The sequence below is a fragment of the Physcomitrium patens genome, chromosome 18, assembly GCF_059467195.1.
Source record: "Physcomitrium patens ecotype Gransden chromosome 18, ASM5946719v1, whole genome shotgun sequence".
In the NCBI taxonomy this organism is placed as follows: Eukaryota; Viridiplantae; Streptophyta; class Bryopsida; order Funariales; family Funariaceae; genus Physcomitrium; species Physcomitrium patens.
Genome location: NC_143427.1, coordinates 3,683,859 through 3,695,499, shown reverse-complemented (window position 1 = coordinate 3,695,499; position 11,641 = coordinate 3,683,859). Strand labels below are relative to the sequence as shown.

Here is an 11,641-nt window from a genome sequence, read left to right as displayed (position 1 = left end):
AAGACAAGCTATTTCTTGAAGAATCTTATGAAGGAGAATTATTGGATATTGGTCATTACTTGAATACCTTGACTAAGCAGGGGAATTGGTCTACCAAAAAATTCAAATAAATAAGAAAAAAAGCATATGGATTTTTGCTTCGAGATGGATTCTTATGGAAGAGACCGAAGAAAGGAATTGGGATGCCACAACGAGTGATAGGCAAAAGGGAAGAAAGACTGAAATTATTAAAGGAGTTTCTTGATAGTTTATGGGCAGGCCATAGACGAATCTGGGCTACTTTTGCTAAACTCAAGGAACGATATTGGTGGAAAAATATGTATCGAGATGTGCTCTCATTTGTAGAGTCATGTGAAATCTGTCAATCGTATTCTAATATCCGACATCGAGATGGTCTTCATCCTACGTATCCTCTGGCTATTCATTTTAAATGGATTGTTGATTTGGTTATTATGCCGGTTGGGTTATGGCAGATGAGATATTTGGTTTTAGCTCGCGAAGATTTATCAAATCAAGTAGAAGGAAGAGCATTGAGGACAAAATCTACAAAGGAGATTTGTAGGTTTTTGCTTGAAGATGTCATTTGCCGTTACGGGTGCGTAGGAAAAATCACTGTAGATCGTGGAGAATTAAATGCACAAGAAGCTCGTAAGTTCTTTGAAAGATGTGGAGTTAAACTATCACTGACTACTGCTTATAATCCGGAAGGGAATGCAAAAAGCGAACGTGGTCACCCGCCGATTGTAAAAGCATTTGTTAAAGCTTGTAATGGGAAAGTTAAAGAGTGGCCACGGCTTTTGTCATTTGCATTATGGGCTGATCGAACAACACATAGCTCGGTGACAGGATATATGCCAGTAGAACTTATGACAAGTCAAAAACCAATTATGTCGATTGAAGAAAAGGTACTTACTTGGAGTATGCTACCATGGGAAGATAGATTGACAAGAGAAGAACTTCTGGCTATTAGGATTCGACAATTGGAGCAAAGAACGAAAGATGGCCAGATAGCATTGGAAAGGTTAAAAAGAGCAAGGTTACAAAACAAGGCGCGATTCGATAAGCAACATTGATTGAGACCAAAAGCAATCGAAGAAGGTGACTGGGTACTTATTTATGACAATAGTCTGGTTAATCAACATAGTACTTTGCGGAAATTTTCAAAACATTGGTTTGGACCTTATGTAATAACAACTGTTCATGATAATGCGACTTACTCATTACGGGAGTTAGATGGTACGAAATTGAAAATACCAATTGCAGGGAAGCGAGTAAAAATATTTAAACAAAGACACGTGGAGATGAATATGGAAGACCTTAATGAAGGTATAGAGATTCCACAACAAGAAGATGAAAGTGATTTGGATAATGAACGAGACGAAGACGAACTGGACAAAGATGTAGAGGATATACTCTGAATCAAACAGCAATTGGATAAATTGGTCCATACCGGAGGATGGAGAGGTTCAGAGGAGGTGGATGTCGTGTTGTAACACGAGTATACCGTGAAAATATAAAGAAAGGGGACTTTTATTAATATTCAGTTACCTCGAATATTGGGAGCAACAACCAACTCCAGTGCAAATACTGAGTGGCCAAGTTCAGTCACCCCGTTATAGTCAGCCGAGGCATACTGAAATGCTCCATTCGATTCCAATAACTGGAGTCAACAGAAAGAGAAAGGACTAATTCACATGACAGGTGAGCTGGTTCGAAGAGCCAATTGGATCCAATTTCAAGAATCCAATCCGGGTCGTCTTACCCAATATGAGACTTGCATTGGTCAAGCAACCCGATGCAGTCTAGTTACGGAAAAATCCAGGTCTTGCTATGGGCCTCAGTCAGTCTGCTGCGAAGGACCAATTGGACCCAATTACGTGAACATCTAGGTTACTACGAGCATCTTACCCAATATGAGACCTGAATTGGTCGGGCGACTCAATGTGGACCCGAGTACGGGGTTTCGATTCTGTATCAGGCTGTCATATTCTCTGTGCCGTTTAAGGAACATTGTTTTCGATAAATGGATTTCTTAAAGGTAAAACGGAGGAGGAAGCTTTGACGGTGGGAGCCAATTTTGGATCTAAGCTTTGACGATGGGAGCCAATTCCGGATCCAAGACGAAAGATTGAAGAAATTCAGAGGATAAGGTTAGGGGGAGAATAAGTTTTGGTGGGGAGTTCTTTTTGGATCGAGGGGCTAGCTTCAAGCTCTTTTCAAGGTTACTTGTTCGGTTTCATTGGAGTTTTTGGAGATCAAGGGAATTAGAGAGAGGAGCTTCATGCTTCGGGTCGGGGAAGGAAAGACGAAGAATTGGATTTTTCTTCTTCATAGAGTTTTAGGAAGACTGAGGCAATCGTTGCTGAAGTTAGTGTTGTAATGGTGAATCGGGATTTTTTTAATGAAGTGGGTTTGATTACTCTTGATTGTTTTGTAAAATCGAGTTACGTCTGTGATTGAAGGATTAAAAGGGTGTCTATAGGATTGAGTATGCGGAGTGAATGAAATTTTTTGAGTTAATCTAACAAGACAATCAGTGGATACAAGATCGTAAGTACAAAGCGGTATCGGAGATTAGCAGATTAGGTTGTTGAGGGTTCTCTGTAACGTCTAGAGACCTACCGGTTGGGGCAAAAAGGACTTCGACAAGCAGTCGAAGGGCATCCGTATAGATTTACGGTGTATTCTTGCAGTTGTTTATATTTTAAGAGTCAAAAACTGATAGACTGCTTGACTATTGGCAAATCTCCATAGTACCTTCTATAGCCAGAGGTCCGGCGCATTCTCGAGCAAGAAAGTACGTAATACGACAACATAAAAGTCACTTTTCTAAAAAGGTAGTATTACTACTAAAAATTTTATTACCCTCCTATCTTTTATCCATATTTTTCTAACTTATCTTTTAACTTGGCTCTTCTATAATAAGATCCATATCATCATCTTTTACCATATAATCATATTACAACACAATAATGTTGTATTCAAAATATCTATTTTTTATTTAAAATATAGTCTTCTATTCATCTTCTTTTTTGATGTGTACCACATTATATGCTCTTTGTAGATTCTTTTTTTTATAGATCTTAACTTAATTAAACTAATTAAAAAGTATAGATATCAATGATAGTAAGTACCTATTTTTTATTATGATTTTGTTGAGTCCTTGATAATCGATACACATCCACAATGATCCATCTTTCTTCTTTACAAATAAATTTGGAATTCCTATTAGATATTTGGAATGGCATATGAAATTCTTGGCCAAATTTTATTCAATATATTCTTTGAATTTAATTAATTCATTTTGTGATAAATTATAAATTGGTCTAAACGATAGTTCAGTTCTTTCTTGTATGTCAATTGAATAATAATAGAAACAATGTTTTGGTAGAATATCCATATTTTTTTTTTTCAAATACATCTTGAAAATCTTGATATTGACTTGGAATGCTACTTGAAGTCTTTTCACTATTAGAATTAGATGCAATATAAATGATATAAGCTAGTTATTTTCTTCTAACATACAAGGAAGTTCTTGTACCTATAAATACAAATTTAGTTGTATTAAATTTATGATTTTCTACTTAATCAACTATACTCTTAATTATACTTTCAAAAAAGCCAACAATATAAAAAATCTAATTAATTTTTGGATTATATTTTTTTATTTATGATAAACCTAAAATAATTGAATTCCAAAGAGATCTAATGATATTAAATATTATTAAGCTACTATGACTATTAATTATTACTTCTATAGGAAGAATTTCATGAATAATACTTTTTAAAGATAATTGACGACCATCTATGATTTCTATATTAACATGTTTAGTTTTCTTCACTAAAGGTATATTATGTCCTTTAGCAAATTCTTTAGAATGATGAAGTTATAATTGTTTGAAGTTAATGTATCTTTTTAAGATATATTGTTATTATTTTGTAGATACCAAGAATTTTATGATAGATTTTGGAGATCAAGAGAGACGGCTGCAATGATGATTTTAAGATCTATATTTCTAATGAAAGAATTTTTACATTTGGAGTTTGAAGTTTGTATAAAGAAGTTATAAAGTACTGAAGATAGCATATGTAATTCAAAGGCAATAAATGAATCATTTTATTGATAGTAATGATTGGAGCCATATCTTAAGTTTTTAAATGAATTTTTGGCTCAAAATTTTCAAAAATGTGTCTAATTAGGATAAAAAGATATATCTCAAAATTTTATGGTATTTGAGTGCTTATTTTGTGAGATATTCAGAAATTTATACACATGTATATGTAAGCATGGATTTGAAGCTATTGTTAGGATTTTGGAGATATCTCAAGATTTATATTGAATTTGCAATTGAAATTTGTTGTGGTAGTCGTTAAAAATACATTAATACTTTATGTGAATTTTGGATTTTTTGGATAGTCAGATAATGAGATATGAATTTTTGAAGTTTGAAAAAACTTCATCTTAGGGATATATAAGGTTTTATAATATTTTTATCACATTTTTGGTGACCTTTGGTATTTAGAACTTATATATTGATGTAATTTCTCCTATAAAGACGATTTTATATAAAGACTTGATTTTTTTATTTAAAAATTTAATTGAGTATTTAGCAACAACCAAAAGCCTAACGCTTTTTTAAGGCAAATTTTCTCTATTATGACATTATGTCACGGACATACATATAATTACCTATATGAATAGATAAAAGTATGTAAAAGTAGATAAAAGTAGATTAATTGTGTAATATCTTCTAAAGAAGCTTCTTAGAAGCTTCATAGACGCTGCTTTGACTTTATAGCAGTCTATAGTTGACTTTTAGGTTAGAAACTTGGTCAACAAGTTAGCCATGTGCCACACATGTTGGAAGCTTAAAGAACAAGCTAACTACGTGGTCCATCCATAGAAAACTTGCCTTACAAGCAAAGGCATGTGGCCTAGAAAGTCAACATATATTGGAGGTCTTATAGAACATCGCCACGTGGCTTCTAGTTAGATAGTATATATAGAGGCAAGAGTGAAGCCCTCTTCACTCTTGTCAACTCCTTTCTTGCTTCTAGTCTAGTTTCAAGGGTCTCTAGTTTTTCTTGTATTTTGGCAATAGCCATTCCAGTTTCTTTCTTAATATACATATTTCTATTTTGTCCTATTTCTTTTTGAGAAAAGTCTCACTTACTCTTTAGCTTTCATCGAGTTCTTGTCCTTGATAGATTGACAAGAGTACACTTACAATATCAGAGCTTTGTCTTTTCTTGATTAAGAGTGGATTACCCCTTTTTCTTGATAAGACATAAGCGCATTAGAAGTTGCGGATTACCCTCTTTTAAACTGATATTGTTCTTAGTATTTTCTTTGTTATCAATTCCTCTCTTCTATTTGTTTTGAGCGTTATTAGACATCTTCTCTTTTCTAAGTGCTACTATGGCAGAGCTTGTTGAAATGAAGAGTGCAATGGCACAAATGTAAGAACAATTGAGGGAGTTAATGCTTGCGATGCATCAACTCAATTTACCACCACAAGGAGCAACAAAAATGGTAGGAAGTGAAGATATAGAGATGATTGGGGCTGCTTCAACATCTGCACCAAACCATGTCCCTTCTCCCAGAATGGAACATCCTTCGAGTGTTAGAGAACCGAGAGTTGCCTTGCTCGAGAAGTTTGATGGTACCAGATCCAAGTTTCGAGGATTCATCAATCAGGTCCAACTAGTGATTGAACTTCAACCCCAGAGCTATCCAACTCCAGGGTCACAAGTTAGATTCATTGGTACACTTCTTTCAGGTTCAGCATTGTCATGGTTTTCATCTTTTCTTGAACGACGAGATCCAATATTGGATAATCTCGAGGATTTTTTTGGCGGAGTTTCGATCCATGTTTGGAGAACATGATGCAATTCGTGTTGCAACCAACAAGATCCGTATTTTGCGACAAGGTAATCGATCAGTAACATTATATGTTTCGCAATTTTGACAACTTGCAACTGATATCAAGTGGGATGATGTCGCACTTGTGAGTCAATTTCTCTACGGATTACAATATGAGGTAAAGAAATTGATGCTTAATTTACCTGATCCTCAAACATTGAGTCAAGCAATTGACTTTGCTGTGAAGTGCGACAATCGACTTTTTGAATTTCGATCCAAGAGTCGCACAAGTCGGCCTCAACGTTACTACAATTCAATGGCAACACCGACGTCTCCTCAAAACATACCTTCAGAAGTAGAGGATATGCAAATTAATGCGGTACGTTTCAAACCTCTTACTGAACAAAAAAAGTCTCGTCGTCGACAAGAAGGATTGTGCTTATATTGTGGAGAACCTAAGCACACTGCTCAACATTGTCCAAAGAAGCGACGTAACTACAAAATGAGGAGTACGGCTGTCAAAGAAGACAGTATGTCAGAAAACGAGTACGTCCAGCTACAATAGGGACCGTGCGGCTGGAATCTTGTACAACTTCTAATGAAGGTCCTATCCTCTCCTCAGAACCATCTCTTTGTTTTATAATAGATGTGCGTTTAGGACCTAATAATTACAAAGCCTCTGCCTTGGTAGATTCAGGAGCCTCATCTTGTTTTTTAGATGAAGAATTTGCTAGATGTCATAGAATATCATTAATACAAAAAACTAAACCTGTACACGTAGAAGTCATAGATGGTCGTCCGTTGTCTTCTGGAGATGTAACTCACGAAACACTTCCTGTAGATGTAGTAATAAATGGTCATAGTAGTTGCGTAATTTTTAATATAATTAGATCTCCCTCTAATCCAGTAATTTTAGGCTTATCATGGTTAGAAAAGTATAATCCTCGAATAGATTGGATTTCTCGTAAACTTGATTTTCTTCAGAGCATTAGTAACGGTTCTATTAATCAAGTAAAAAACCATGAGTCTAGTATAGTAAAACTCGCACTTATAGGTGTAAAAGCATTTATACACGCAGCAAAAGAAGGATCAACTTTTGCTATTTATGCTGCACCTATTTCTGAAAGCGTAAAGACTTCAAGTGGCATTCCAAGTCAATATCAGGAGTATCAAGACGTTTTTGAGAAAAAGAATGCAGATATTCTTCCTGAGCATCGCCCATACGATTGTTCAATCGATCTCAAGGAAGGAACTCTGCCACCATTTGGACCAATTTACAGTTTATCGCAAGATGAGTTGGCTGAACTCAAGACATATATTGACGAGAATTTAGCGAAGAATTTCATACGCCATTCAAAATCTCCAGCAGGAGCTCCAATTTTATTCGTAAAGAAAAAAGATGGATCTTTACGAATGTGTGTTGACTATCGAGGACTCAACAAGATCACAATCAAGAACAGGTATCCATTACCTTTGATATCAGGACTCCTTGACCAGTTAAATCAAGCTAAGATCTATACAAAAATAGATCTAAGAGGAGCATATAATCTAGTACGGATCAAAAAAGGAGATGAATGGAAGACTGCGTTTCGAACCAGGTATGGACATTTCGAATATAATGTCATGCCCTTTGGACTCATGAATGCATGAGCTACTTTTCAACATCTCATGAATGATGTATTTTGTGAATTTTTAGACAATTTTGTCGTCTACTATCTAGACGATATCTTGATCTATTCAAAGAACGTCGAAGAACATGAAATACATGTTCGTCAAGTATTACAAAAACTTAGAGATGCAGGATTGTACGCCAAGATGGAAAAGTGTGTATTTCACACTACTCAAGTTGACTTTTTAGGATACATCATTTCAAATGATGGTCTCATGATGGATTCTAAGAAAGTCCAAACAATCATGGATTGGAAGATTCCAAGGACAGTAAGAGATGTCCAATGTTTCTTGGGATTTGCCAATTACTATCGGATCTTCATCAAAGACTTCTCACGAGTTGCAGCTCCACTTACACGCTTGACTAGTAAAGATAAATTTCAATGGAATCAAGAAGCGGAAGCAGCATTTGAAGCCTTGAAGACATCGTTTGTCTCTGCACCAGTCTTATATCGTGTTGACTTTTCCAAGGCATTTTTTATGGAAACAGATGCATCAGATTTTGCCTTGGGTGCAGTTTTATCACAAATGGGAACAAATGACAAACTCCATCCGATAGCTTTTCATTCAAGAAAATTCTCAGCAGCCGAGATCAATTATGAGATCCACGATAAAGAACTTCTTGCGATCGTGGATTCCTTTCAAGAATGGCATCATTATCTAGAAGGCGCTTCTAGTCCAGTCACTGTGTATACAGATCACAAGAACCTCGAGTATTTCATGTCAGCACGCGTGTTGAATCGTCGTCAAGCTCGTTGGAGTATGTCTTTGTCAAGATTCGAGTTCATTATCACTTATCGGCCAGGAAAATAACAAGGTTTATCCGATGCCCTATCTAGACGTTCTTATTTTGCACCAAAAGAAGGAGATGCAGCTTTTGAGCAACAAAGAACGGTCCTCTTGAAACCGGAGCAATTTCATCTCTGAGCAATGAAATCAACATTGACTGTTGATTCAACTTTTCTCAAGCAAATCCAGTCCAGTATGTCCTCAGACCCTCTTGTTTATGATATCGAGAATAATTCTTCTAAGTCTCATGATCCTTCTAAGTTTGAGTTCAAGAATAATCTATTATATTTTGAAGGACGCCTATATGTTCCAGAAGGAGAAGCACGTTTACGTGTTCTTCAAGCACGTCATGACTTTCCAGCAGCAGGGCACTTTGGATATAATAAGACTTTGGAACTCATATCAAGAGATTTTTGGTGGCCACAAATGTGGAAGTCAGTCAAAGACTTTGTACAATCATGTGATATTTGTTCAAGATCAAAAATTCCTCGTCATCGACCTTACGGACTTCTTCAGCCATTACCTATACCAGAACAACCATGGTCTTCTGTTTCTATGGATTTCATCACAGATCTTCCAAGCTCAAGATCTTATGATTCTATATTTGTGATAGTAGATCGTTTCACCAAAATGGCACATTTTGTGCCATGTACAAAATCTATCACAGGTGAAGAAACAGCTAAGCTTTTCATTGATAATATCTATCGCTATCATGGATTACCTAAAGATATCATATCGGATAGGGGAACTCAATTTGTGTCAAGATTTTAAAAGACCCTTTTCAAGATTTTAAAAGTGGACATAAAGCTATCTTCAGCTTTCCATCCTCAAACTGATGGACAAACAGAGCGCGTAAACCAAGTCTTGGAACAGTATTTAAGGTGTACCATCAACTACCAACAAGATGATTGGACAAACCTTCTGCCATTGGCAGAGTTTGCTTATAATAATACGGTACATTCCTCCACGCAACAAACACCTTTCTTTGCCAATTATGGCTATCATCCACGACTTGATACTTTTGATTTTTCAAAAGTTGATAATCCTGCAGCAGAAGATATGGCAAATCGGTTGTCAGAGTTACATGCAATAATGAAGGCGCAGTTGAAGAAAGCTCAAGAACGACAAAAGATAAATGCAGATGTATATCGTAAAGAGCAACCACAACTCAACGTGGGTGATAAGGTATGGCTACTTCGTCGCAATATCAAGACCACTCGACCTTGTGACAAATTGGACTATCGTAGGCTTGGCCCCTTTTCTGTTTCTGAACAGATCAACCCAGTTGCATATCGGTTACATCTACCGGAGTCAATGAAGATCCATCCTGTATTCCACGTGTCTCTTTTTGAACCATATAAGACAGTGGATATACAAGGAAGAAGACAAATGCCACCGCCTCCTATAGAAGTAGATAATAATGAAGAATTTGAGGTGGAAGAGATATTAGACTCAAGGCGGCGCCAAAATAAGCTGGAATATCTTGTTCATTGGTGCGGATATGATATTAGTGAGCGCACATGGGAGCCATCTAGGAATCTAGCAAATGCATCAGCTAAAGTCAAAGTTTTTCATCAACGACATCCATCAAAACCAAGATGAAAACCTCTCTTATAAAAGAGACAAGATTGAGGCAAGATAACATTCAATTTCCTATCCTTGTTTGTAACTTCTTTGCATTTTGTGACGCTAATTAGATGGAGAGCCAACAACCAGCGGATTCAACTCAAGAACCTTCGTTTGCTGACTTACCGGATGAGACATTGCGATTGTCACAACCTTCAAGACGACGCAACCGAGATGAAGACCCTCAAGAACGACATGTTCTTCTTCGAATAGATGGTGAGATACAACGCGTTTGGTATCACGACCTTGGAAGAAATTCTCGATGTTTGGTGATATTATTGGAGATAGGAACGACTCCTGATGGTGTTTCAAATGTATTATTTGAAGGAAGTTATGAAGGCCTCAACAGTGATCAAATAACAGGGTGGTCTTCTCGCCCTGGAATGGGACACTATCGATGGCTAAGAGGACCCATCAACTATCTTCGAAGAGAACAAAGATCAGAATATGTAGTAAATACAATTCGCCGCATATTAGATTTTCTCAATATATAATCACCGCTCCTCGTGGAACTCGTCCCTAGAAGGGGGGGTAATGTCACGGACATACATATAATTACCTATATGAATAGATAAAAGTATGTAAAAGTAGATAAAAGTAGATTAATTGTGTAATATCTTCTAGAGAAGCTTCTTAGAAGCTTCATAGATGCTGCTTTGACTTTATAGCAGTCTATAGTTGACTTTTAGGTTAAAAACTTGGTCAACAAGTTAGCCATGTGCCACACATGTTGGAAGCTTAAAGAATAAGCTAACTACGTCGTCCATCCATAGAAAACTTGCCTTGCAAGCAAAGGCATGTGGCCTAGAAAGTCAACATATATTGGAGGTCTTATAGAACATCGCCACGTGGCTTCTAGTTAGATAGTATATATAGAGGCAAGAGTGAAGCCCTCTTCACTCTTGTCAACTCCTTTCTTGCTTCTAGTCTAGTTTCAAGGGTCTCTAGTTTTTCTTGTATTTTGGCAATAGCCATTCCAGTTTCTTTCTTAATATACATATTTCTATTTTGTCCTATTTCTTTTTAAGAAAAGTCTCACTTACTCTTTAGCTTTCATCGAGTTCTTGTCCTTGACACATTATCATACTTGTAGAAGCAAAACACTATAGATTTGGTTAAAAGATCAATTTACTCGCTTCTTTCAACCACACAACTTCTTGTCATAGACTTTGAACTTCTTCCACAGGTATAAAAATAGTACCTTGATGATTTACGTTAAAAATATACAAGATTTTTGTTCTTGAAGTATTGACTTATTCATGAAGATTTCCAATAGTTGCAAATCTATTCTCAATTCTGCTAAGAGTAGCATCCATAATCTTTCTTTCTATAGACAAATCAAAAAAATTCAAAAAATAAATAAAAAGAGGATAATTTGCAACATCTAATATCAATTAAAAATTTCCACAAAGAAAAGTAATCTACTTTCTTTTGAGAAAATATAAGTATTAAAAAACAAGATTATTTGTTTAAAGGTGGATAGTCTACAATCTTCAAAATATAATAAAAGAAATAGGATAATTTATTCACTTCTAAAATAAGATAGAAACAATAAGTTAGCACTCTTATCAAATTTTCAAGGATATGAATCTTAAAGGAAGAAATCCTCAATACACTCTTATATCACTAGAAGAAATGAAAAAGTCATTCAAAGATGATATGTTATTGAACTAGAATGGCTATTGTCAAAAACAA

The 11,641-nt window shown here is 35.8% G+C and overlaps 1 long non-coding RNA gene across 1 annotated transcript; it reads left to right on the top strand.

Moving 5' to 3' along the window:
• The first annotated feature begins 9,100 nt into the window (after positions 1 to 9,100).
• On the top strand, positions 9,101 to 10,955 carry LOC149987432 (uncharacterized). The gene is made up of 2 exons (XR_016498247.1): positions 9,101 to 9,505; positions 10,018 to 10,955. It is a non-coding gene; the product is annotated as an uncharacterized LOC149987432 (long non-coding RNA).
• Positions 10,956 to 11,641: the final 686 nt, after the last annotated feature.